Below are 27594 nucleotides of genomic sequence, written 5' to 3'. Positions count from 1 at the left end.
CTGATTTTGCGGAGAGAGAGTGTGTCCGTCCAGGACTGCCGCAGGCTGATCCACAGCCTGCTCAGAGACTATTCCACCTGGGACAGCCCGGACGTCGATGAGGAAGAGGACTGATACTCCCCTTCCCCCCACTCTCCCTTCTTGTGTGTTGTCTTTCAATAAAGCTTCGGGCCTGTGATTTCCCCCTTCCCTATCCCCTCCTACCCACTCCCCTATCCCATCACTTGTCTGTAATGCTTTGTTGTTTGGCTTTAGTGAATGCAAGAATGTTAGTGTAGCATGTGGTGTAATGTATAGCATAGGCTAGCCTGTACTGTGTATTATACTGTCATGTTATGTTTGACGACTGTTATTATTTATTATTTGCTGCTTCATGGCTTGCGCTGCGTCGCAGTAATGTTTGTATGATGACGATTGATTGTCAATAAAGCATTTTTCAATCAAAAATCTGTTCTTATCAGTTTAATATCTGATACGTCCCCTATCTGGGGACCATATATTAAATGGATTTTTCGAACAGGGAGATGGAAATAGAGCTTGCTCTGTCCACTCCACGCATTGACCTGGTATTGCAGTATTTCCAGGACCGGTGCACCCTTCCCTTATGTGTTGACTAAAATCAGATTCCAAAAGTGCTATTTGTGTTTGCTATTGTTTTTGTCTTTCTGATGGGATCTCCCCTTTTAATCCCATTATTTCAACACCTGTTGGACAATGCATTTGTACAGTCATGTGTGATAATGAGCTCATTTATTAAATGCAATTAATTAATACATTGCCACCTCTTGTTGTGTGTGTGTGTGTGTGTGTGTGTGTGTGTGTGTGTGTGTGTGTGTCTTCTGTGTTTCTGTGTTTCCGGCATTTCACATTGGAACAGCTCATTCACCTTCCTTGTCTTCTCTCCGCCCTCCCTTTTAGGTAAGTTAAAGAGCTGCACCTGAGCCAGCCACTGATTGATGCAGCACCACAGTCAAATAGTGGAGTGGAGTGGAGTAGGGGAACAGCAAACAGCCATTAAAGCAGCCAGCCGCCTACCCGCCACAATGGACCTACCTGTGTACACTAGATGGATGTGATGGAATGTACTGTCGTCCCTACATTTCAAGAAGAAGTAAGAATTGCAGTTGCAACAAACCCTTGCTTGCCTACAAAGAGAGCAGCAATTTGGATTTGTTACTATGTTACCTGGAAGAATAACAAACTGTGCAAGGATGGAGGTTGTAGGAGCAAAGAGAAGTTGTCTGTAAAGTTGGTGGATGCCTATTTTCCATTTTGCAGTCCCTTGTCTCCCTCTTGTGGCCTCCTGGAGGCAAGTAGCTGTGCAAAAAAAAGACAGCCTGGCGGCCGGCTGTTGCAGTGTTGCCCTCTCAGGCAACACTGAGTGACTGACTGAGCCGCACCGTCTTATATAAAGTTCAGACGGAACTTTGCACGTGTCATAGTGGAGCCCTCAGGATTCCAGAGCCAGCTTTCTGACATCATAATGGGGCCTGCCTCAGAGATAAAAGCCTGGGCCCAGGCAGTGTTGGTCAGTGCTGCTCAGCAGGCAGCACCGGACTGGATTGGATTAAAGCTGATACAAGGTGTGAAGGAACAAGGGGTGGCTGTGGGCATGCACTTGCTGCCGCTGCCAGTGTTTATCTGCATGGCAGGAGGGCATTTGGGCGTTGCCAGGAAGGCGTTTTTATGTAGATTCCTCCTCCTCTTTCAGCACTGCATTGTGGTGCAAGCAAAAGAAGCAAATCCTGTCTGGCTTCCTCTCCGGCCTTTATTCACCTCCCTCCCGCTTAGTAGCTGTAAATGTGTGTGAGCCTGCAGGGCCCCATGGAATTGCCTAGGAGTAGGCTGAATCAATCGCTGCAAGGGGTGAACAGCAGTATTAGGCAGGCTCGGTCAACGGCCGGCCCATTCGGGTTATCGCTTCTCGGCCTTTTGGCTCAGATCAGGTTTATTGCCTGGTCTGGGCCGGGGGTTCGGTCTTTCGTGGAGTCCTCTCCGACGTTTTTGGGAGCGATCACCGTGCCGTTGGGCATTCCATATCAAGATGGCAGCTGTGCGGAATACTATTCGTTTTGTGGTAAATGAGCAGAGGAGAGACGAAGTGGATACTGGGCACATCATTGAGAACATCCTTCTGGACCTGGCTGGAGTTAAGTTGGTAGAGGTATTCTGTATCCAAGCTTTCAGTAATATTGCTACGTATGACGTATCCTTTTTTGAGGCCGCCTACTGTCTAAATGTTTTTCAGTTGCTCAAGGAGAAACACATGCATGAGGCTTTAACATCTATTGAAGTGCAACCTCTTTTTTCAGCAGTGGAGAAATGTATCACAATCCACATGTATAACCCATTTCTGGATAGAAGGCTGGTTAGGGCCTTTTTAGCTCACTACTGTACCCATGTTAGAGGTGGTGTGGAGCAGAAGAATCTATGGGGAGTTTTCAATGGTGATATCAAGTACTGGGTCAGGCTGAAACCTGACTCCAGCTGTATTGGAGGAGTGATGAATCCTCCTGCTAATTTTTCAATTGGTGGTAATAAGGGATATCTTTACTACCAAGATATGCCATGCTTTTGTAGATCATGTTTTTCCTACGGGCATACCAAAGATGCATGCAAAGGCAAGGTATGCAGGAATTGTAAAGAAACAGGACATGAGGCTAGTGCATGTATTTCCCCATCCAGGTGTGACATTTGTGGTTTGCCTGGTCATACCTGTAGAAAATGCCCAAAGGTGTTTCCCTTCTTAGGGCAAGAGAGAAGGACATGGGGCAGACAGGTGAGAACAACAGGTTCCCTTGCTGCCTCTTCTGATGTAATTTCAGAGCCTGCTGGCAGTGTTTCTGTGGCTGCTTCTCAGGACCCTGGGAAAGCTGGATTTGGAGAGGTTCTAACCTCACATACTGATAGCATGGAGTTGGGTGTGGTCCCTCCTGCAGAGCCAACTGTTGATGAGACACCTGTGGTTATACCTATGGAAGGTGAAGACACAGCGCCACCTAGTGGGTGTGCATACCCTGATAATGGTGCAAGTATGCAAATTTTGTCTTTCTCTAGCCCAGAGTCAAAAACGGAAGACTCAGCTAAAGTGGAGTGGTCAATATCGGAGGAGGACGAGAAGGAGGCCAGGATGCCTAGTGCCACTAGTGCGGAAATTTTCCACAAAGTTGTCTCAAAAAGGGGGAAGTCTGGAAAGGCGGTGAAGAGACTGAAGATAGGTTTGTTGGAAGATTCTGCTCATGCAAATCCTTTCTCATTGCTGGACAGTGACTCTAGTTGTAGCCCTAAGTCATCTGAGGTGGCCTCAGAAGTACCCAGCTCTCCTGGGGAAGGTTTCCTCAGTGAAGCCAATGTGGCGAATCTGGAAAGAGCTATGTATTTCCCTGGGACGTGATATGTTCTGGTTTTCTCATGGCTTTCTTTTCCACTAACCATACTATGCCCGCATGTCTTTGAGATTAAAGATTGTCTCTCAAAATGTACGGGTGTTCTCCTCTGCTCACAAGCGTGCTGCAGTCCTGGACTTTTTGGCCTCTAAGGGCAGTGACATTGTTTGCGTACAAGAATGTGGTTTATCAAAAATGCCTAGGAAAGAAGAATGGAAGTTTGGGGAAGCAATTTGGTCCTTTTCTTCCACAAATAGGAATGATGGAATTGGTATTCTCTTCAAAAATAATGAGTTTGTCATCAAACAGACTCAAATCATTCAGGAAGGAAGATGTGTCTGTGTGTTACTATCCTATAAGGGATGGCAGTTTAGGCTTATCAATATCTATGGCCATGCTGTGAAAACTGATAGGTTGGCACTTTTTGATAGTTTAAAATTTTTTCTACATGGTAAAGTTCCTGTTATTATTGTCGGTGATATTAACTGTATCCTGGAGAAGCAGGCCCGAGCTGGATCCACAGAGTCTAATGTGGACGCTACCGGAAGTTTGTGGAATAAAATTTTGCAGGACTTTGCTTTGCAGGACGCTGTCACCAGGAAACCAGGTCCATTTACTTACCATGCCGATGACGGAAGAACGGATTCTCGTCTGGACTTTTTCTTTTTTTCTACTTCAGCAATGAAATGTGTCGATTATGCGCAGGAGAGAGTGTGGTTTTCAGATCACGAGTGTTTGTTGGGGGTTTTTGTTATAAATAATTTCTTTTATGGTAGAGGGGTATGGAAGATGAATGTCAGTTTTCTGAGTGATGAAAGGGTAAAAACTAGGTTTGGGAAAAAATATGGGTTTTGGGTTAGGAAGAAAAGTTCTTTCTCTAATGTGTGTGAATGGTGGGTATGGGTGAAAAAAAAGATTGGTGGGTTTTTTAGACAGATAGGATATAGAAGAGCGAGAAGGAAAAGATTGCAATATTCACGCTTTAATATGCGGATGACGTTCCTTCATCAATGTAAAAATTTGGGTATGGATGTAAGACACGATTTAGAAAAAACAAAAAAAGATATTAAGGAGTGGTTCCGAGAGAAAGGGAAAGAAATAATATTTAGGTCTAAGGTGGAGGTTAGAGATAATCACGAGAAGTGCACTAGATTTTTCTTTAAAAAAATGTGTGGTGGGAAAAGTGGTATGAATGTGTTATTGGATAAGGATGATAAAGAGGTGTTTGGTAAGGATGTGATTGATGTGGTGTCTGATTTTTATAAACAACTGTATGATGTGAAGAAGTGTGATCTGGGTGATGATGAGGAGTTTTTGGATATTGTGTGTAATTTTGTTCCTGAAAGTGAATGTGAGCTTTTGCTTGGTGAGATTATGGATGGTGAAGTAAAGGATGTGGTGGGAAGTATGGCCAAAAATAAGTCTCCAGGGATCGATGGAATACCAGCTGATTTCTATGGGAAATATTGGGATATAATTGGGAAGGATGTTATTGATGTTATGAGAGTGTTGTTTTCTGGGACGAATATGTGTGATGTGATGAAGAAGGGTATGGTAGTTCTGTTGCATAAAAAAGGAGATAAGAGACGGTTAGAAAACTGGCGACCAATTACTTTGCTGAATACGGATTATAAAATTTTTGCCAAGCTGATTGCGAATCGTATGAGAGATGTGATTGGGTGTGTAATTGATGAGGATCAGGTATGTGCGGTACCGAAAAGGAAATTGCATGAGAACGTGGCGTTGGTGCGGGACATGCTTGAGGATTGTAAGGGTCGGAATAAGAAGGTGATTGTGTGTGCGTTAGATTTTGAGAAAGCGTTTGATCGTGTGGCGCATGTGTTTTTGTTCAAAGTGTTAGAGAGAATGGGTTTTCCGGTTCAGTTTGTGAGTTTGTTGAAGAAATTATACGCGAATGCAAAGAGTTGTGTGCAGGTGAATGGGTTTTTTTCAGAATCATTTAGTATTATGTCTGGTGTGCGACAGGGTTGTCCGTTGTCTCCCATCCTTTTTATTTGTGCGATTGAACCATTGTTGCAAATGATTAGAAATGATAAGGTTGTGAAAGGTTTGGTGGTGCCCGGGTGTGATGGAAAGCGTGTGAAAGCTTTGGGATATATGGATGATATTTGTGTATTGTGTGATTCAGTGTATGATATGTCCAGAGTGAAGTTGATTGTAAATATGTTTTGTATTGCGTCTGCTTTTAAAATAAATTGGGGTAAGAGCAAATTTAAAATTTTTTTCAGTAATGAGCGAGTGTGTGATTCTGATATGGAACAGGTGAATGGTGTGAAAATTTTGGGTATTGTGTTTGATGATGAGCTGAAAGGGAAAGAAAGTTGGGATGAGTTAGGTGGTAGGATTGTGAGAAAGTTGGAAATGTGGAGAATGAGGGATCTTTCTTTTTCGGGGAAGGTTTTAATTGTCAAAAGTATTATTCTACCTATGATTTTATATGTTGCTCTGGTTTTTCCTCCTGCTGTTGCTATGTTAAAAAAAGTGAATAGAGTTTTGTTCCTTTTTCTATGGGGGAGCGGGATTGAGAAGGCAAGGAGAGAAATTCTAATGAAAAGCAGACGTAATGGAGGCCTTGATTTCCCAAATTTGGAGATTTTCATTGGAATTAATTGTGTACGTTTTTTTGTAGAGCTTTTATTTAAGGAATCCAAGGCTTCCAGAATGTCTAAGTATCTAGCTGGAACGGTGATTCAGCGTCTAAGTTGGGAAAAAAGAAATTTATGTAAACCAATTGCTTTCCAGTGCACGGGGTGGTATTTGTATGTAGAAAAATTTATCAAAAAGTTCCAGCTAGAGGATGTAAGAATGGAGAGATTTTTGAGAGAAAAGAATGTTGTGAGAAGTATGTGTATGAATAATGTGATGTGTTCTGTAAATGGTTTGAATTCGATGGAGTCTAAGTCTGTGTGGAAGAAGATTGTTACGTTTGATGTGTCAAATAAGCAGAAAGATTTGTTATGGATGTCGGTACATGGAGTGTTGCCTGTAAGGAGTGTTCAGAAAAGAAGAGGTTTGGTTGCGTCTGAAAGGTGTCCGAGAGAAGGTTGTGGGGATGATGAGGATGTGAGTCATGTGTTCTGGTCGTGTAAGCATGCAAAGGATGTTTGGAAAAAGTTGAGTGGGTTGTGTGAAGAATTGACTGGTTTGAAGGTTTTGACGTATGAAATTGTCTTGTTTGGTTTGTGTAGTTTGGGTAGTGAAAAGGATAGAGTGTTGTGGATTTTTCTGACTTGTGTGAAAGAAGTATTGTGGAATACGAGGAATTTGAATGTGTATAAAAGAGAAGTATTTGAGATGGAGGATGTGGTTAGTATGGTATTGGCTAAATTGTATTTTTATTATAAATGGGATCTAGAAAGAGGTATGGATGCGGAAGGGATATGGCGAATGTTAAAATGGAGGTATTTAGTTTGAGGAATTTTGTTTGATTTATCTTGTATTTGACGGAAAAATAAAATAATGAACCAGAGTGATGAGATTTTTTGAAAAATAGAGAGGTGGTTTGAACAACTACAGTTCTCGGTTTTATTCAAAAAAACCTGAATGGTTTAATAAAAAAAAAAATAAAAAAAAAAAAAAAAAAAAAAAAAAAAAAAAAAAAAAAAAAAAAAAAAAAAAAATCTGTTCTTATCAGTTTAATATCTGATACGTCCCCTATCTGGGGACCATATATTAAATGGATTTTTCGAACAGGGAGATGGAAATAGAGCTTGCTCTGTCCACTCCACGCATTGACCTGGTATTGCAGTATTTCCAGGACCGGTGCACCCTTCCCTTATGTGTTGACTAAAATCAGATTCCAAAAGTGCTATTTGTGTTTGCTATTGTTTTTGTCTTTCTGATGGGATCTCCCCTTTTAATCCCATTATTTCAACACCTGTTGGACAATGCATTTGTACAGTCATGTGTGATAATGAGCTCATTTATTAAATGCAATTAATTAATACATTGCCACCTCTTGTTGTGTGTGTGTGTGTGTGTGTGTGTGTGTGTGTGTGTGTGTGTCTTCTGTGTTTCTGTGTTTCCGGCATTTCACATTGGAACAGCTCATTCACCTTCCTTGTCTTCTCTCCGCCCTCCCTTTTAGGTAAGTTAAAGAGCTGCACCTGAGCCAGCCACTGATTGATGCAGCACCACAGTCAAATAGTGGAGTGGAGTGGAGTAGGGGAACAGCAAACAGCCATTAAAGCAGCCAGCCGCCTACCCGCCACAATGGACCTACCTGTGTACACTAGATGGATGTGATGGAATGTACTGTCGTCCCTACATTTCAAGAAGAAGTAAGAATTGCAGTTGCAACAAACCCTTGCTTGCCTACAAAGAGAGCAGCAATTTGGATTTGTTACTATGTTACCTGGAAGAATAACAAACTGTGCAAGGATGGAGGTTGTAGGAGCAAAGAGAAGTTGTCTGTAAAGTTGGTGGATGCCTATTTTCCATTTTGCAGTCCCTTGTCTCCCTCTTGTGGCCTCCTGGAGGCAAGTAGCTGTGCAAAAAAAAGACAGCCTGGCGGCCGGCTGTTGCAGTGTTGCCCTCTCAGGCAACACTGAGTGACTGACTGAGCCGCACCGTCTTATATAAAGTTCAGACGGAACTTTGCACGTGTCATAGTGGAGCCCTCAGGATTCCAGAGCCAGCTTTCTGACATCATAATGGGGCCTGCCTCAGAGATAAAAGCCTGGGCCCAGGCAGTGTTGGTCAGTGCTGCTCAGCAGGCAGCACCGGACTGGATTGGATTAAAGCTGATACAAGGTGTGAAGGAACAAGGGGTGGCTGTGGGCATGCACTTGCTGCCGCTGCCAGTGTTTATCTGCATGGCAGGAGGGCATTTGGGCGTTGCCAGGAAGGCGTTTTTATGTAGATTCCTCCTCCTCTTTCAGCACTGCATTGTGGTGCAAGCAAAAGAAGCAAATCCTGTCTGGCTTCCTCTCCGGCCTTTATTCACCTCCCTCCCGCTTAGTAGCTGTAAATGTGTGTGAGCCTGCAGGGCCCCATGGAATTGCCTAGGAGTAGGCTGAATCAATCGCTGCAAGGGGTGAACAGCAGTATTAGGCAGGCTCGGTCAACGGCCGGCCCATTCGGGTTATCGCTTCTCGGCCTTTTGGCTAAGATCAAGTGTAGTATCTGTTCTTATCAGTTTAATATCTGATACGTCCCCTATCTGGGGACCATATATTAAATGGATTTTTCGAACAGGGAGATGGAAATAGAGCTTGCTCTGTCCACTCCACGCATTGACCTGGTATTGCAGTATTTCCAGGACCGGTGCACCCTTCCCTTATGTGTTGACTAAAATCAGATTCCAAAAGTGCTATTTGTGTTTGCTATTGTTTTTGTCTTTCTGATGGGATCTCCCCTTTTAATCCCATTATTTCAACACCTGTTGGACAATGCATTTGTACAGTCATGTGTGATAATGAGCTCATTTATTAAATGCAATTAATTAATACATTGCCACCTCTTGTTGTGTGTGTGTGTGTGTGTGTGTGTGTGTGTGTGTGTGTGTGTGTGTGTCTTCTGTGTTTCTGTGTTTCCGGCATTTCACATTGGAACAGCTCATTCACCTTCCTTGTCTTCTCTCCGCCCTCCCTTTTAGGTAAGTTAAAGAGCTGCACCTGAGCCAGCCACTGATTGATGCAGCACCACAGTCAAATAGTGGAGTGGAGTGGAGTAGGGGAACAGCAAACAGCCATTAAAGCAGCCAGCCGCCTACCCGCCACAATGGACCTACCTGTGTACACTAGATGGATGTGATGGAATGTACTGTCGTCCCTACATTTCAAGAAGAAGTAAGAATTGCAGTTGCAACAAACCCTTGCTTGCCTACAAAGAGAGCAGCAATTTGGATTTGTTACTATGTTACCTGGAAGAATAACAAACTGTGCAAGGATGGAGGTTGTAGGAGCAAAGAGAAGTTGTCTGTAAAGTTGGTGGATGCCTATTTTCCATTTTGCAGTCCCTTGTCTCCCTCTTGTGGCCTCCTGGAGGCAAGTAGCTGTGCAAAAAAAAGACAGCCTGGCGGCCGGCTGTTGCAGTGTTGCCCTCTCAGGCAACACTGAGTGACTGACTGAGCCGCACCGTCTTATATAAAGTTCAGACGGAACTTTGCACGTGTCATAGTGGAGCCCTCAGGATTCCAGAGCCAGCTTTCTGACATCATAATGGGGCCTGCCTCAGAGATAAAAGCCTGGGCCCAGGCAGTGTTGGTCAGTGCTGCTCAGCAGGCAGCACCGGACTGGATTGGATTAAAGCTGATACAAGGTGTGAAGGAACAAGGGGTGGCTGTGGGCATGCACTTGCTGCCGCTGCCAGTGTTTATCTGCATGGCAGGAGGGCATTTGGGCGTTGCCAGGAAGGCGTTTTTATGTAGATTCCTCCTCCTCTTTCAGCACTGCATTGTGGTGCAAGCAAAAGAAGCAAATCCTGTCTGGCTTCCTCTCCGGCCTTTATTCACCTCCCTCCCGCTTAGTAGCTGTAAATGTGTGTGAGCCTGCAGGGCCCCATGGAATTGCCTAGGAGTAGGCTGAATCAATCGCTGCAAGGGGTGAACAGCAGTATTAGGCAGGCTCGGTCAACGGCCGGCCCATTCGGGTTATCGCTTCTCGGCCTTTTGGCTCAGATCAGGTTTATTGCCTGGTCTGGGCCGGGGGTTCGGTCTTTCGTGGAGTCCTATCCGACGTTTTTGGGAGCGATCATCGTGCCGTTGGGCATTCCATTTCAAGATGGCAGCTGTGCGTAACACTATCCGTTTCGTGGTGAATGAGCAGAGGAGAGACGAAGTTGATACTGGACATATCATTGAGAACATCCTTCTGGACCTGGCTGGAGTTAAGTTGGTAGAGGTATTCTGTATCCAAGCTTTCAGCAATATTGCTACATATGATGTATCCTTTTTTGAGGCCGCCTACTGTTTAAACGTTTTTCAGTTGCTAAAGGAAAAACACATGCATGAGGCATTAACATCCATTGAAGTGCAACCTCTTTTTTCTACAGTGGAGAAATGTATAACAATTCATATGTATAACCCATTTTTGGATAGAAGGCTGGTCAGGGCTTTTTTAGCTCATTACTGTACCCATGTTAGAGGTGGTGTGGAGCAGAAGAACCTATGGGGAGTCTTTAATGGTGATATCAAGTACTGGGTCAGGCTGAAACCTGACTCCAGCTGTATTGGAGGAGTGATGAATCCTCCTGCTAATTTTTCCATTGGTGGGAATAAGGGATATCTGTACTACCAAGATATGCCATGCTTTTGTAGATCATGTTTTTCCTACGGGCATACCAAAGATGCATGCAAAGGCAAAGTTTGCAGAAATTGCAAGGAAACAGGACATGAGGCTAGTGCATGTATTTCCCCATCCAGGTGTGATATTTGTGGTTTGCCTGGTCATACCTGTAGGAAATGTCCAAAGGTGTTTCCTTTCTTAGGACAAGAGAGAAGAACATGGGGCAGACAGGTGAGAACAACAAGTTCCCTTGCTGCCTCTTCTGAGGTAATTTCAGAGCCAGCTGGCAATGTTTTTGTGGCTGCTTCTCAGGACCCTGGGAAAGCTGGATTAGGAGAGGTTCTAACCTCACATACTGACAGCATGGAGTTGGGTGTGGTCCCTCCTGCAGAGCCAACTGTTGATGAGACACCTGGGGTTATACCTATGGAAGGTAAAGACACAGCGCCACCTAGTGGGTGTGCATACCCTGATAACGGTGCAAGTATGCAAATTTTGTCCTTTTCTAGCCCAGAGTCAAAAATGGACGATTCAGCAAAAGTGGAGTGGTCAATATCGGAGGAGGACGAGAAGGAGGCCAGGATGCCTAGTGCCACTAGTGCGGAAATCTTCCATAAAGTTGTCTCAAAAAGGGGGAAGTCTGGAAAGGCGGTGAAGAGACTTAAGATAGGCTTATTGGAAGATTCTGCTCATGCAAATCCTTTTTCTTTGCTGGATAGTGACTCCAGTTCTAGCCCTAAGTCATCTGAGGTGGCCTCAGAAGTACCCAGCTCTCCTGGGGAAGGTTTCCTCAGTGAAGTCAATGTGGCAAATTTGGAAAGAGCGATGTATTTCCCTGGGACGTGATATGTTCTGGTTTTTTCCATGGCTTTCCATTGCACTAACAATACTATGCCCGCATGTCTTTGAGATTAAAAATTGTCTCACAAAATGTACGGGTGTTCTCCTCTGCTCACAAGCGTGCTGCAGTCCTGGACTTTTTGGCCTCTAAGGGCAGTGACATTGTTTGCGTACAAGAATGTGGTTTGTCAAAAATGCCTAGGAAAGAAGAATGGAAGTTTGGGGAAGCAATTTGGTCTTTTTCTTCCACAAATAGGAATGATGGAATTGGTATTCTTTTTAAAAATAATGAGTTTGTCATCAAACAGACTCAAATTATACAGGAAGGAAGATGTGTCTGTGTGTTACTATCCTATAAGGGGTGGCAGTTTAGGCTTATCAATATCTATGGCCATGCTGTGAAAACTGATAGGTTGGCACTTTTTGATTCTTTAAAATTTTTTTCTTCATGGTAAAGTTCCTGTAATTATTGTTGGTGACATTAACTGTATCCTGGAGAAGCAGGCCCGAGCTGGGTCCACAGAGTCTAATGTGGATGTCACTGGAGTTTTGTGGAATAAAATTTTGCAGGACTTTGCTTTGCAGGACGCTGTCACCAGGAAACCAGGTCCATTTACTTACCATGCCGATGACGGAAGAACAGATTCTCGTCTGGACTTTTTCTTTTTTTCTATTTCAGCAATGAAATGTGTAGATTATGCGCAGGAGAGAGTGTGGTTTTCAGATCACGAGTGTTTGTTGGGGGTTTTTGTTATAAATAATTTCTTTTATGGTAGAGGGGTATGGAAGATGAATGTTAGTTTTCTGAGTGATGAAAGGGTGAAAACTAGGTTTGGGAAAAAATATGGGTTTTGGGTTAGGAAGAAAAGTTCTTTCTCTAATGTGTGTGAATGGTGGGTATGGGTGAAAAAAAAGATTGGTGGTTTCTTTAGACAGATAGGGTATAGAAGAGCGAGAAGGAAAAGATTAGAATATTCACGCTTTAATATGCGGATGACGTTCCTTCAACAATGTAAAAATTTGGGTATGGATGTAAGACACGATTTGGAAAAAACAAAAAAAGATATTAAGGAGTGGTTCCGAGAGAAAGGGAAAGAAATAATATTTAGATCTAAGGTGGAGGTTAGAGATAATCACGAGAAGTGCACTAGATTTTTCTTTAAAAAAATGTGTGGTGGGAAAAGTGGAATGAATGTGTTATTGGATAAGGATGATAAAGAGGTGTTTGGTAAGGATGTGATTGATGTGGTGTCTGATTTTTATAAACAACTGTATGATTTGAAGAAGTGTGATCTGGGTGATGATGAGGAGTTTTTGGATATTGTGGGTAATTTTGTTCCTGAAAGTGAATATGAGTCTTTGCTTGGTGAGATTATGGATGGTGAAGTAAAGGATGTGGTGGGAAGTATGGCTAAAAATAAGTCTCCAGGGATCGATGGAATACCAGCTGAGTTCTATGGGAAATATTGGGATATAATTGGGAAGGATGTTATAGATGTTATGAGAGTGTTGTTTTCTGGGATGAATATGTGTGATGTGATGAAGAAGGGTATGGTAGTTTTGTTGCATAAAAAAGGAGATAAGAGACGGTTAGAAAACTGGCGACCAATTACTTTGCTTAATACGGATTATAAAATTTTTGCCAAGCTGATTGCGAATCGTATGAGGAATGTTATTGGGTGTGTGATTGATGAGGATCAGGTATGTGCGGTACCGAAAAGGAAATTGCATGAGAATGTGGCGTTGGTGCGGGACATGCTTGAGGATTGTAAGGGTCGGAATAAGAAGGTGATTGTGTGTGCGTTAGATTTTGAGAAAGCGTTTGATCGTGTGGCGCATGTGTTTTTGTTCAAAGTGTTAGAGAGAATGGGTTTTCCGGTTCAGTTTGTGAGTTTGTTGAAGAAATTATACGCGAATGCAAAGAGTTGTGTGCAGGTGAATGGGTTTTTTTCAGAATCATTTAGTATTATGTCTGGTGTGCGACAGGGTTGTCCGTTGTCTCCCATCCTTTTTATTTGTGCGATTGAACCATTGTTGCAAATGATTAGAAATGATAAGGTTGTGAAAGGTTTGGTGGTGCCCGGGTGTGATGGAAAGCGTGTGAAAGCTTTGGGATATATGGATGATATTTGTGTATTGTGTGATTCAGTGTATGATATGTCCAGAGTGAAGTTGATTGTAAATATGTTTTGTATTGCGTCTGCTTTTAAAATAAATTGGGGTAAGAGCAAATTTAAATTTTTCTTCAGTAATGAACGGGTGAGTGATCCTGATATGGAACAGGTGAATGGTGTGAAAATTTTGGGTATTGTGTTTGATGATGAGTTGAAAGGGAGAGAAAGTTGGGATGAGTTAGGTGGTAGGATTGTGAGAAAGTTGGAAATGTGGAGAATGAGGGATCTTTCTTTTTCGGGGAAGGTTTTAATTGTCAAAAGCATTATTCTACCTATGATTTTATATGTTGCTTTGGTTTTTCCTCCTGCTGTTGCTATGTTAAAAAAAGTGAATAGAGTTTTGTTCCTTTTTTTATGGGGGAGCGGGATTGAGAAGGCAAGGAGAGAAATTCTAATGAAAAGCAGACGTAATGGAGGCTTGGATTTCCCAAATTTGGAGATTTTCATTGGAATTAATTGTGTACGTTTTTTTGTTGAGCTTTTATTTAAAGAATCCAAGGCTTCTAGAATGTCGAAGTATTTAGCTGGAACGGTGATTCAGCGTTTAAGGTGGGAAAAACGGAATTTATGTAAACCAATTGCTTTTCAGTGCACAGGGTGGTATTTGTATGTAGAAAAATTTATCAAAAAATTCCAGCTAGAGGATGTAAGAATGGAGAGATTTCTGAGTGAAAAGAATGTTGTGAGAAGTATGTGTATGAATAATGTGATGTGTTCTGTAAATGGTTTGAATTCGAAGGAGTCTAAGTCTGTGTGGAAGAAGATTGTTACGTATGATGTGTCAAATAAGCAGAAAGATTTGTTATGGATGTCGGTACATGGAGTGTTGCCTGTAAGGAGTGTTCAGAAAAGAAGAGGTTTGGTTGCATCTGAAAGGTGTCCGAGAGAAGGTTGTGGGGATGATGAGGATGTGAGTCATGTGTTTTGGTCGTGTAAGCATGCAAAGGATGTTTGGAAAAAGTTGAGTGGGTTGTGTGAAGAATTGACTGGTTTGAAGGTTTTGACGTATGAAATTGTCTTGTTTGGTTTGTGTAGTTTGGGTAGTGAAAAGGATAGAGTGTTGTGGATTTTTCTGACTTGTGTGAAAGAAGTATTGTGGAATACGAGGAATTTGAATGTGTATAAAAGAGAAGTATTTGAGATGGAGGATGTGGTTAGTATGGTATTGGCTAAATTGTATTTTTATTATAAATGGGATCTAGAAAGAGGTATGGATGCGGAAGGGATATGGCGAATGTTGAAATGGAGGTATTTAGTTTGAGGAATTTGTTTGATTTATCTTGTATTTGATGGAAAAATAAAATAATGAACCAGAGTGATGAGATTTTTTGAAAAATAGAGAGGTGGTTTGAACAACTACAGTTCTCGGTTTTATTCAAAAAAACCTGAATGGTTTAATAAAAAAAAAAAAAAAAAAAAAAAAAAAAAAAAAAAAAAAAAAAAAAAATCTGTTCTTATCAGTTTAATATCTGATACGTCCCCTATCTGGGGACCATATATTAAATGGATTTTTCGAACAGGGAGATGGAAATAGAGCTTGCTCTGTCCACTCCACGCATTGACCTGGTATTGCAGTATTTCCAGGACCGGTGCACCCTTCCCTTATGTGTTGACTAAAATCAGATTCCAAAAGTGCTATTTGTGTTTGCTATTGTTTTTGTCTTTCTGATGGGATCTCCCCTTTTAATCCCATTATTTCAACACCTGTTGGACAATGCATTTGTACAGTCATGTGTGATAATGAGCTCATTTATTAAATGCAATTAATTAATACATTGCCACCTCTTGTTGTGTGTGTGTGTGTGTGTGTGTGTGTGTGTGTGTGTGTGTGTGTGTGTGTGTGTCTTCTGTGTTTCTGTGTTTCCGGCATTTCACATTGGAACAGCTCATTCACCTTCCTTGTCTTCTCTCCGCCCTCCCTTTTAGGTAAGTTAAAGAGCTGCACCTGAGCCAGCCACTGATTGATGCAGCACCACAGTCAAATAGTGGAGTGGAGTGGAGTAGGGGAACAGCAAACAGCCATTAAAGCAGCCAGCCGCCTACCCGCCACAATGGACCTACCTGTGTACACTAGATGGATGTGATGGAATGTACTGTCGTCCCTACATTTCAAGAAGAAGTAAGAATTGCAGTTGCAACAAACCCTTGCTTGCCTACAAAGAGAGCAGCAATTTGGATTTGTTACTATGTTACCTGGAAGAATAACAAACTGTGCAAGGATGGAGGTTGTAGGAGCAAAGAGAAGTTGTCTGTAAAGTTGGTGGATGCCTATTTTCCATTTTGCAGTCCCTTGTCTCCCTCTTGTGGCCTCCTGGAGGCAAGTAGCTGTGCAAAAAAAAGACAGCCTGGCGGCCGGCTGTTGCAGTGTTGCCCTCTCAGGCAACACTGAGTGACTGACTGAGCCGCACCGTCTTATATAAAGTTCAGACGGAACTTTGCACGTGTCATAGTGGAGCCCTCAGGATTCCAGAGCCAGCTTTCTGACATCATAATGGGGCCTGCCTCAGAGATAAAAGCCTGGGCCCAGGCAGTGTTGGTCAGTGCTGCTCAGCAGGCAGCACCGGACTGGATTGGATTAAAGCTGATACAAGGTGTGAAGGAACAAGGGGTGGCTGTGGGCATGCACTTGCTGCCGCTGCCAGTGTTTATCTGCATGGCAGGAGGGCATTTGGGCGTTGCCAGGAAGGCGTTTTTATGTAGATTCCTCCTCCTCTTTCAGCACTGCATTGTGGTGCAAGCAAAAGAAGCAAATCCTGTCTGGCTTCCTCTCCGGCCTTTATTCACCTCCCTCCCGCTTAGTAGCTGTAAATGTGTGTGAGCCTGCAGGGCCCCATGGAATTGCCTAGGAGTAGGCTGAATCAATCGCTGCAAGGGGTGAACAGCAGTATTAGGCAGGCTCGGTCAACGGCCGGCCCATTCGGGTTATCGCTTCTCGGCCTTTTGGCTAAGATCAAGTGTAGTATCTGTTCTTATCAGTTTAATATCTGATACGTCCCCTATCTGGGGACCATATATTAAATGGATTTTTCGAACAGGGAGATGGAAATAGAGCTTGCTCTGTCCACTCCACGCATTGACCTGGTATTGCAGTATTTCCAGGACCGGTGCACCCTTCCCTTATGTGTTGACTAAAATCAGATTCCAAAAGTGCTATTTGTGTTTGCTATTGTTTTTGTCTTTCTGATGGGATCTCCCCTTTTAATCCCATTATTTCAACACCTGTTGGACAATGCATTTGTACAGTCATGTGTGATAATGAGCTCATTTATTAAATGCAATTAATTAATACATTGCCACCTCTTGTTGTGTGTGTGTGTGTGTGTGTGTGTGTGTGTGTGTGTGTGTGTGTGTGTGTGTCTTCTGTGTTTCTGTGTTTCCGGCATTTCACATTGGAACAGCTCATTCACCTTCCTTGTCTTCTCTCCGCCCTCCCTTTTAGGTAAGTTAAAGAGCTGCACCTGAGCCAGCCACTGATTGATGCAGCACCACAGTCAAATAGTGGAGTGGAGTGGAGTAGGGGAACAGCAAACAGCCATTAAAGCAGCCAGCCGCCTACCCGCCACAATGGACCTACCTGTGTACACTAGATGGATGTGATGGAATGTACTGTCGTCCCTACATTTCAAGAAGAAGTAAGAATTGCAGTTGCAACAAACCCTTGCTTGCCTACAAAGAGAGCAGCAATTTGGATTTGTTACTATGTTACCTGGAAGAATAACAAACTGTGCAAGGATGGAGGTTGTAGGAGCAAAGAGAAGTTGTCTGTAAAGTTGGTGGATGCCTATTTTCCATTTTGCAGTCCCTTGTCTCCCTCTTGTGGCCTCCTGGAGGCAAGTAGCTGTGCAAAAAAAAGACAGCCTGGCGGCCGGCTGTTGCAGTGTTGCCCTCTCAGGCAACACTGAGTGACTGACTGAGCCGCACCGTCTTATATAAAGTTCAGACGGAACTTTGCACGTGTCATAGTGGAGCCCTCAGGATTCCAGAGCCAGCTTTCTGACATCATAATGGGGCCTGCCTCAGAGATAAAAGCCTGGGCCCAGGCAGTGTTGGTCAGTGCTGCTCAGCAGGCAGCACCGGACTGGATTGGATTAAAGCTGATACAAGGTGTGAAGGAACAAGGGGTGGCTGTGGGCATGCACTTGCTGCCGCTGCCAGTGTTTATCTGCATGGCAGGAGGGCATTTGGGCGTTGCCAGGAAGGCGTTTTTATGTAGATTCCTCCTCCTCTTTCAGCACTGCATTGTGGTGCAAGCAAAAGAAGCAAATCCTGTCTGGCTTCCTCTCCGGCCTTTATTCACCTCCCTCCCGCTTAGTAGCTGTAAATGTGTGTGAGCCTGCAGGGCCCCATGGAATTGCCTAGGAGTAGGCTGAATCAATCGCTGCAAGGGGTGAACAGCAGTATTAGGCAGGCTCGGTCAACGGCCGGCCCATTCGGGTTATCGCTTCTCGGCCTTTTGGCTAAGATCAAGTGTAGTATCTGTTCTTATCAGTTTAATATCTGATACGTCCCCTATCTGGGGACCATATATTAAATGGATTTTTCGAACAGGGAGATGGAAATAGAGCTTGCTCTGTCCACTCCACGCATTGACCTGGTATTGCAGTATTTCCAGGACCGGTGCACCCTTCCCTTATGTGTTGACTAAAATCAGATTCCAAAAGTGCTATTTGTGTTTGCTATTGTTTTTGTCTTTCTGATGGGATCTCCCCTTTTAATCCCATTATTTCAACACCTGTTGGACAATGCATTTGTACAGTCATGTGTGATAATGAGCTCATTTATTAAATGCAATTAATTAATACATTGCCACCTCTTGTTGTGTGTGTGTGTGTGTGTGTGTGTGTGTGTGTGTGTGTGTGTGTGTGTGTCTTCTGTGTTTCTGTGTTTCCGGCATTTCACATTGGAACAGCTCATTCACCTTCCTTGTCTTCTCTCCGCCCTCCCTTTTAGGTAAGTTAAAGAGCTGCACCTGAGCCAGCCACTGATTGATGCAGCACCACAGTCAAATAGTGGAGTGGAGTGGAGTAGGGGAACAGCAAACAGCCATTAAAGCAGCCAGCCGCCTACCCGCCACAATGGACCTACCTGTGTACACTAGATGGATGTGATGGAATGTACTGTCGTCCCTACATTTCAAGAAGAAGTAAGAATTGCAGTTGCAACAAACCCTTGCTTGCCTACAAAGAGAGCAGCAATTTGGATTTGTTACTATGTTACCTGGAAGAATAACAAACTGTGCAAGGATGGAGGTTGTAGGAGCAAAGAGAAGTTGTCTGTAAAGTTGGTGGATGCCTATTTTCCATTTTGCAGTCCCTTGTCTCCCTCTTGTGGCCTCCTGGAGGCAAGTAGCTGTGCAAAAAAAAGACAGCCTGGCGGCCGGCTGTTGCAGTGTTGCCCTCTCAGGCAACACTGAGTGACTGACTGAGCCGCACCGTCTTATATAAAGTTCAGACGGAACTTTGCACGTGTCATAGTGGAGCCCTCAGGATTCCAGAGCCAGCTTTCTGACATCATAATGGGGCCTGCCTCAGAGATAAAAGCCTGGGCCCAGGCAGTGTTGGTCAGTGCTGCTCAGCAGGCAGCACCGGACTGGATTGGATTAAAGCTGATACAAGGTGTGAAGGAACAAGGGGTGGCTGTGGGCATGCACTTGCTGCCGCTGCCAGTGTTTATCTGCATGGCAGGAGGGCATTTGGGCGTTGCCAGGAAGGCGTTTTTATGTAGATTCCTCCTCCTCTTTCAGCACTGCATTGTGGTGCAAGCAAAAGAAGCAAATCCTGTCTGGCTTCCTCTCCGGCCTTTATTCACCTCCCTCCCGCTTAGTAGCTGTAAATGTGTGTGAGCCTGCAGGGCCCCATGGAATTGCCTAGGAGTAGGCTGAATCAATCGCTGCAAGGGGTGAACAGCAGTATTAGGCAGGCTCGGTCAACGGCCGGCCCATTCGGGTTATCGCTTCTCGGCCTTTTGGCTAAGATCAAGTGTAGTATCTGTTCTTATCAGTCCTTGTAAGGATAGATAGCTCGGAGAACCACTGGGGGCTATAAACACTAGCTCAGCGATCCAAGAGCGTTCCAGACGAAGCCGGCGACGAACTGCGGAGAAGAACCACCGAAGACGACGATCCAGAAGGGAGAAGCCGCCATCGGGGAAGAAGCTCCGGGAGATCGCTGCCGGGAAGAAGAAGGAGAACTTCGGAGAAGAGCCGCTGCTGAAGGGGATCTTCGAAGAAGCTCGGCCGCAGAAGAAGAAGCTCGACGAGGAACCGCTGCGGAAGAAATTTCGTGGAAGAACCTCGGCCAGCAAGGAGAAGATTTGCATAGCTCCGCCCCCTTCGGGAAAGAGCTATCGAAGATCCTCCCCAAAGCGACAGGAACAGCTGGAAGAAGCCATGGCCTCAACCAGCAACCCTGCCACCCAGAAGAAGAAGGCTGATGGACCAGGTGAGCCGACCCAGGCCAGGACATCTCCTCCTGAAGCCTCCTCAGGCCAACAGGCCACCAGGAAGCCGAACCAGGCTGCTCCAACCCTGGAGCCCTGGATGAAGCAGACGGTGGCCCTGAAGCTGAAGGAGGTGGACGGGAGAGTGCCGGACATGACGGAAGAAGTGTTCTGCCAGAAGATGCTCCTGGACCAGGGCTTCGCTAAGCCGGAGACCATCAGCATCCAGGCCTTCATGACCGGGATGTTCTTCGTGACCTTTGCATCGATCAACATCTGCAGAAGGTACTGGGAGATGGTGAAAGCGGCGAGGCCTGAATCCCCTTTCTCTCGCTTTGTGGGCAACTGCCCTGTCCAAAGAGAGGAAAGGCGGGTGACGGTCTCAATGCGGAACCCACACACCCCCGGCAAAGACATCACCACGCTCCTGAAGCGGTTCTGCACAGTGGTGAGGGAACCCACCCACATCCTGAACGGACTCGGCTTCTGGACTGGCAAGTGGTCGGTAATCGTCCGACTGAACAAGGATTCGAGCGCGGAAGACGGCCTCCAGCACCTGCCCCAGTCATTCTCGCTGGGCAACTCCTACGGCCTCATCTACTACCCGGACATGCCGCAGATCTGCAGGAGATGCAGCAAGAAGGGTCATTCGGTGAAGGACTGCAAGGAGGACGCCTGCAAGAACTGCCGGGTAACAGGACACGAGACCAAAGACTGCCCGAAACGGACAATGTGCAACCTCTGCGGACAAGCAGCCCACTCCTACAAGGACTGCCCGAAGAGGGATCGATCCTGGGCAACTGTAGCGGCGAAAGCTCCGGCCAGAGGGAACCCCGCCCCAACCAGAGCTCCAGCGGCGCAGAAGACCGGGAATAAGAAGGATGGTAAGAAGACGACAGTCCCTCCCCCCCGTCTCCCGGCCCTCCCTCGCCCTACCCTTCCCACCCTCCCTCGCCCGGCCCTCCCCACCCCCCCGTCCCCAACCCCTGTCACCCCCACTGAGGCTCTCACCTTCTCCTACCCACCCATCTCAGTGGTCCTGTCACCTGCACCTCTCCCAACCCAGCCTCCCTTCTCCCCAGCTCCAGCAGCACTAACATCTTCCCCTCCAGCTGCTGGAGTCCTCTCCCTGGAGGATTTTCCCCCTCTTGTCTCCTCAGGTGCCATCCAGAGGAAGAGAAAGGTGAGGGACAGCCCAGCTGCTGAGTCCTCAAAGCGACAAGTCGTGGAAATCTGCGAAGATTCCCTTGCGCAGCAGGAGGAAATGGAGCAGATGGTGGAGGAACTCGTGTCTGAACCTGAGGTCATCGACTTCACAACAGACATCCAGGTGGCTACAATCCTGGAACAATTTTTGTCAGAGGGCCTGCTGGATCTTTCGGACCCGCCAGGAGAGGAGGATCCGCCCGACCGGACTGGTAACTAAGGTGTATCGTTTGCACTAACCTTCTTTATTCTCCCCCATGGCTGCTAAACTTAACATCTTTAGCCTCAATGTGAGGAGTGTTAGAGATAGGACTAGATGTCAGATGGTGCTAACTTTTCTTTCCAAGCAGTCGAGTGATGTATTTATGCTGCAGGAATGTACTCTCCCCTCTTCCAGGTCATACCATCATCTGGCCAGGCAGTGGACCCATGGCCCGTCCTACTGGTCTGGTGGGGGCGACTGTAAGTCTGCAGGGGTTGCCATCCTGATTAGGGGAAGCGTATTTACTGTTGACTCTGTCCAGGAGCTCGTCTGCGGCCGCTTGTTGGTCGTAGACGGTTCCTGGGCGGGAGAGCCGATTAGGCTCATCAACGTGTACGCTCCCCCTATGAAGGCTGAGCGCCTGGAACTATTCCGGACCCTGCGGACCCAGCTCGCCACCACTAGGGCAGTGGTGATGGCCGGGGACTTCAACTGCCCCATCGAAGAGGATGGACGAAGTTCCGGCACTTCAATCAAGCTGGATGTCAGTTCCAAACTGCTTATCGAGATGGTAACCGAAGCATCCTTGCAGGACGTGGTGGGCTCCATGGGGATCGGCTCTGTGAACTATTCATGGAGCCGACCCGATGGCTCACTTCGTTCTCGGATTGACTTTGTGTTCACCTCCCGGGCAGTCAAGCAGCATGGGCACTCCATGGTCCCCTGCTTCTTCTCTGACCACAGGGCCATTCTCTTCCAGGGTGCCATCGGCCACGGTTTTCCTCCCGGCCCTGGCTCCTGGAAGCTGAATTGTGCCCTGCTGGAAAGAGAGGAGGTACTGGCGGAACTTAGAGACGCCTATATTGTTTGGAGGAATGATAAAGTTTTCTTTGACAAAACCTGTGACTGGTGGGAATATGTTAAAGTTGAATTTCGTTGTTTCTTTCAGGCAAAAAGTCGTCAACAGGCGTGTGAGAGGAAGAGAGACTTCAGAGAGATGCAGCGCCAGCTGCGATCCCTGCAAGACCTCCTTCAATGCGGCTGGGACGTCAGGAAGGAGCTGGAGGAAGCCAAAAAGGGCCTGAAAAGGCACTTTGAGGAGGAATCCAAGCGAATTGTCTTTCGTTCCAAGGTGGAGAACCTGGAGAAGGGTGAGAAATGTAACTCGTTCTTTTTCAGGAAACTCCATGCCGGCCACACGCCCCTGAAGGAACTCCGAGATGAGACCGGAAACATGCATTCTGGGAAGAAGGAGGTGATGGGAGTCGTCACAGACTACTACCGAAGCCTCTACTCCCGGAAAACCACTGACCCCGAAGCCGCCGATAAATTCCTGTCAGGTATCACTAATCATCTTGATCCTGCAGGTACGGAGGCTATGGATGTACCCCTGACGGTGGAGGAACTGCTCTCTGCCGCTAAATCCTTCAGACCCGGCAGGACCCCGGGCAGTGATGGTCTCCCAGCAGAGCTCTATGTAGCGCTGGGGGACTTGATCTGTCCGGACCTGCTGGAGCTCTATGAGGAGATGGTGGTGGAGGGTAGAATGCCACCGTCCTTGAGAGAAGGCATGATCACGATCTTGTATAAGCGGAAGGGGGAGAGATGTGACCTGAAAAACTGGCGTCCCATCTCTCTCCTGAACGTGGACTACAAGATCCTCGCCAAAGTATTGACCAACAGACTGAAGGTTGTCATCGGACAGATCATCGGATCGGACCAAACCTGCGGCATTCCTGGCCGTAGGGTGGCCGACAGTCTTGCCCTGGTGAGGGACACGGTGCATTACATGCAAAGCCGCCGTACACACGCGGCCCTGGTCAGTCTGGATCAGGAGAAGGCTTTTGACCGGGTCTCTCACGAATTCATGGGTAAGGCTCTGCGTAGGCTGCGGCTTGGCAGGTTGTTCTGTTTGTATGTTAACCTGATGTATTGCGACATTTACAGCTCGGTGCTGGTGAACGGCTGGAAGACTGACCCCTTTCCTGTATCGTCGGGGGTTAGACAAGGCTGTCCTCTTTCACCTCTCCTTTTTGTTTGTGTTATAGAGCTCTTCGCAGAGGCTATCCGGCAGAATGGAGAGATCAGAGGGATCACCGCACCAGGTCCAGGACACTTCGAGGTCAAATGCTCGCTGTACATGGACGACGTGACCGTCTTCTGCGCTGACCAGAGTTCGGTGACTGCACTCGTCCAGACCTGTGAGGAGTTCGGACGCGCTTCAGGGGCAAAAGTCAACTGCGGGAAGTCGGAAGCCATGCTCTTCGGAAAGTGGTACCTGCCTTCTCCTGCCTCCTTCCCGTTTACTATCAAGCCGGACTTCATCAAAATTCTGGGAGTCTGGTTCGGTAAGGAAGGTGCAGCCCTAAAGTCGTGGGAAGAACGCTTGGCCAAAGTCAACCAAAGGATCGGACTGTGGAGCCTCAGACAACTCACTATCGAGGGCAAAGCAATGGTCCTGCGTAACGAAGTCTTGCCTGTGCTACAATACACTGCACAGGCATGGCCCCCTCTTGCCACCGTCTCGAGGGCCATTACCAGGACTGTGTTTCGCTTCATCTGGGGCTCGAAAATGGACAGAGTAAAGCGGACTGTTATGTACAAGGAGCCCCGCAAAGGTGGGAAGGGTATACCCGACATTCCCACTCTGCTGCGGATCGCTTTTGCATGTGACTGTGTTCGTAGGACTCTGAGGACAGCAAACGGCTCTGCGGGCAAGGCCATGTCCCGCTACTTCCTCCTTCCCCTCTGGCGAGGTTTTGGCTGGGACAAGTGGGACAGCTCCTTCCCTTACAACTGGCACGCTCCCTGGTTCTACGGAGATGTCGTCCGGTTTGTGAGGGAGCATCAACTGGAGGGTCTTAAGCCCGACTTGTGGAAACCTAAGACGATCCACAAGCACATCAGAGCAAAGGACTCACTGGAGTCTGTTCCAGGGCTTCATGCCGACACGTTGGAGACTGTTTGGACTAACGTGTCATCTGGCAGGTTGACCAACGGGCACAAGGACATTTCATGGATGGCCATCCAGGGAGGACTGCCTCTTAGGTCATTCATGCATGCCCGCAACCTGTGCAAGACCCGGTACTGCCCCAGGTGCCCCTTCACGGAGGAAACATCTTTGCACATTTTCTGGCAGTGCCCCTTTGCACAGGGTCTGTTGAAAGCCTTGGAACACGAACTCAAGGACTCAGTACCCAGGAACAGACTGTCGTACCGCTCGGTACTTTATGGACTATTTCCTGGGAATACCACGGATGGAGCAATCCAGGAAGCCTGGCGCCTTATGAACTGCTTTAAGGACGCTATATGGTTTGCCAGGAACCGTCTGATTTTGCGGAGAGAGAGTGTGTCCGTCCAGGACTGCCGCAGGCTGATCCACAGCCTGCTCAGAGACTATTCCACCTGGGACAGCCCGGACGTCGATGAGGAAGAGGACTGATACTCCCCTTCCCCCCACTCTCCCCTCTTGTGTGTTGTCTTTCAATAAAGCTTCGGGCCTGTGATTTCCCCCTTCCCTATCCCCTCCTACCCACTCCCCTATCCCATCACTTGTCTGTAATGCTTTGTTGTTTGGCGTTAGTGAATGCAAGAATGTTAGTGTAGCATGTGGTGTAATGTATAGCATAGGCTAGCCTGTACTGTGTATTATACTGTCATGTTATGTTTGACGACTGTTATTAATTATTATTTGCTGCTTCATGGCTTGCGCTGCGTCGCAGTAATGTTTGTATGATGACGATTGATTGTCAATAAAGCAATTTTCAATCAAAAAATCTGTTCTTATCAGTTTAATATCTGATACGTCCCCTATCTGGGGACCATATATTAAATGGATTTTTCGAACAGGGAGATGGAAATAGAGCTTGCTCTGTCCACTCCACGCATTGACCTGGTATTGCAGTATTTCCAGGACCGGTGCACCCTTCCCTTATGTGTTGACTAAAATCAGATTCCAAAAGTGCTATTTGTGTTTGCTATTGTTTTTGTCTTTCTGATGGGATCTCCCCTTTTAATCCCATTATTTCAACACCTGTTGGACAATGCATTTGTACAGTCATGTGTGATAATGAGCTCATTTATTAAATGCAATTAATTAATACATTGCCACCTCTTGTTGTGTGTGTGTGTGTGTGTGTGTGTGTGTGTGTGTGTGTGTGTGTGTGTGTCTTCTGTGTTTCTGTGTTTCCGGCATTTCACATTGGAACAGCTCATTCACCTTCCTTGTCTTCTCTCCGCCCTCCCTTTTAGGTAAGTTAAAGAGCTGCACCTGAGCCAGCCACTGATTGATGCAGCACCACAGTCAAATAGTGGAGTGGAGTGGAGTAGGGGAACAGCAAACAGCCATTAAAGCAGCCAGCCGCCTACCCGCCACAATGGACCTACCTGTGTACACTAGATGGATGTGATGGAATGTACTGTCGTCCCTACATTTCAAGAAGAAGTAAGAATTGCAGTTGCAACAAACCCTTGCTTGCCTACAAAGAGAGCAGCAATTTGGATTTGTTACTATGTTACCTGGAAGAATAACAAACTGTGCAAGGATGGAGGTTGTAGGAGCAAAGAGAAGTTGTCTGTAAAGTTGGTGGATGCCTATTTTCCATTTTGCAGTCCCTTGTCTCCCTCTTGTGGCCTCCTGGAGGCAAGTAGCTGTGCAAAAAAAAGACAGCCTGGCGGCCGGCTGTTGCAGTGTTGCCCTCTCAGGCAACACTGAGTGACTGACTGAGCCGCACCGTCTTATATAAAGTTCAGACGGAACTTTGCACGTGTCATAGTGGAGCCCTCAGGATTCCAGAGCCAGCTTTCTGACATCATAATGGGGCCTGCCTCAGAGATAAAAGCCTGGGCCCAGGCAGTGTTGGTCAGTGCTGCTCAGCAGGCAGCACCGGACTGGATTGGATTAAAGCTGATACAAGGTGTGAAGGAACAAGGGGTGGCTGTGGGCATGCACTTGCTGCCGCTGCCAGTGTTTATCTGCATGGCAGGAGGGCATTTGGGCGTTGCCAGGAAGGCGTTTTTATGTAGATTCCTCCTCCTCTTTCAGCACTGCATTGTGGTGCAAGCAAAAGAAGCAAATCCTGTCTGGCTTCCTCTCCGGCCTTTATTCACCTCCCTCCCGCTTAGTAGCTGTAAATGTGTGTGAGCCTGCAGGGCCCCATGGAATTGCCTAGGAGTAGGCTGAATCAATCGCTGCAAGGGGTGAACAGCAGTATTAGGCAGGCTCGGTCAACGGCCGGCCCATTCGGGTTATCGCTTCTCGGCCTTTTGGCTAAGATCAGGTTTATTGCCTGGTCTGGGCCGGGGGTTCGGTCTTTCGTGGAGTCCTCTCCGACGTTTTTGGGAGCGATCACCGTGCCGTTGGGCATTCCATATCAAGATGGCAGCAGTGCGGAATACTATTCGTTTTGTGGTAAATGAGCAGAGGAGAGACGAAGTGGATACTGGGCACATCATTGAGAACATCCTTCTGGACCTGGCTGGAGTTAAGTTGGTAGAGGTATTCTGTATCCAAGCTTTCAGCAATATTGCTACGTATGATGTATCCTTTTTTGAGGCCGCCTACTGTCTAAATGTTTTTCAGTTGCTCAAGGAGAAACACATGCATGAGGCTTTAACATCTATTGAAGTGCAACCTCTTTTTTCAGCAGTGGAGAAATGTATTACCATCCACATGTATAACCCATTTCTGGATAGAAGGCTGGTCAGGGCCTTTTTAGCTCACTACTGTACCCATGTTAGAGGTGGTGTGGAGCAGAAGAATCTATGGGGAGTTTTCAATGGTGATATCAAGTACTGGGTCAGGCTGAAACCTGACTCCAGCTGTATTGGAGGAGTGATGAATCCTCCTGCTAATTTTTCAATTGGTGGTAATAAGGGGTATCTGTATTACCAAGATATGCCATGCTTTTGCAGATCATGTTTTTCCTACGGGCATACCAAAGATGCATGTAAAGGCAAGGTTTGCAGAAATTGCAAGGAAACCGGACATGAGGCTAGTGCATGTATTTCCCCATCCAGGTGTGATATTTGTGGTTTGCCTGGCCATACCTGTAGGAAATGTCCAAAGGTGTTTCCTTTCTTAGGACAAGAGAGAAGAACAT

At 46.3% G+C, this 27594-nt stretch overlaps 4 non-coding genes and 4 pseudogenes across 4 annotated transcripts; all 8 read left to right on the top strand.

Moving 5' to 3' along the window:
- The first annotated feature begins 426 nt into the window (after window positions 1–426).
- LOC142653811 (U2 spliceosomal RNA) lies at window positions 427–600 on the top strand (annotated as a pseudogene).
- A 6409-nt stretch (window positions 601–7009) lies between these two features.
- On the top strand, window positions 7010–7180 carry LOC142654400 (U2 spliceosomal RNA; annotated as a pseudogene).
- Window positions 7181–8492: 1312 nt separating this feature from the next.
- LOC142653569 (U2 spliceosomal RNA) lies at window positions 8493–8683 on the top strand. Its single transcript, XR_012848497.1, has one exon. It is a non-coding gene; the product is annotated as a U2 spliceosomal RNA (small nuclear RNA).
- Window positions 8684–15076: 6393 nt separating this feature from the next.
- On the top strand, window positions 15077–15247 carry LOC142654381 (U2 spliceosomal RNA; annotated as a pseudogene).
- A 1324-nt stretch (window positions 15248–16571) lies between these two features.
- LOC142653568 (U2 spliceosomal RNA) lies at window positions 16572–16762 on the top strand. Its single transcript, XR_012848496.1, has one exon. It is a non-coding gene; the product is annotated as a U2 spliceosomal RNA (small nuclear RNA).
- A 1322-nt stretch (window positions 16763–18084) lies between these two features.
- On the top strand, window positions 18085–18275 carry LOC142653567 (U2 spliceosomal RNA). The gene has a single exon (XR_012848495.1). It is a non-coding gene; the product is annotated as a U2 spliceosomal RNA (small nuclear RNA).
- Window positions 18276–19595: 1320 nt separating this feature from the next.
- LOC142654484 (U2 spliceosomal RNA) lies at window positions 19596–19697 on the top strand (annotated as a pseudogene).
- Window positions 19698–25234: 5537 nt separating this feature from the next.
- Window positions 25235–25422, top strand: LOC142653883 (U2 spliceosomal RNA). The gene has a single exon (XR_012848734.1). It is a non-coding gene; the product is annotated as a U2 spliceosomal RNA (small nuclear RNA).
- Window positions 25423–27594: the final 2172 nt, after the last annotated feature.

Source organism: Rhinoderma darwinii, chromosome 5, assembly GCF_050947455.1.
Source record: "Rhinoderma darwinii isolate aRhiDar2 chromosome 5, aRhiDar2.hap1, whole genome shotgun sequence".
Taxonomy (NCBI): domain Eukaryota; kingdom Metazoa; phylum Chordata; class Amphibia; order Anura; family Rhinodermatidae; genus Rhinoderma; species Rhinoderma darwinii.
This window is presented reverse-complemented; position numbering and strand designations above follow the sequence as displayed.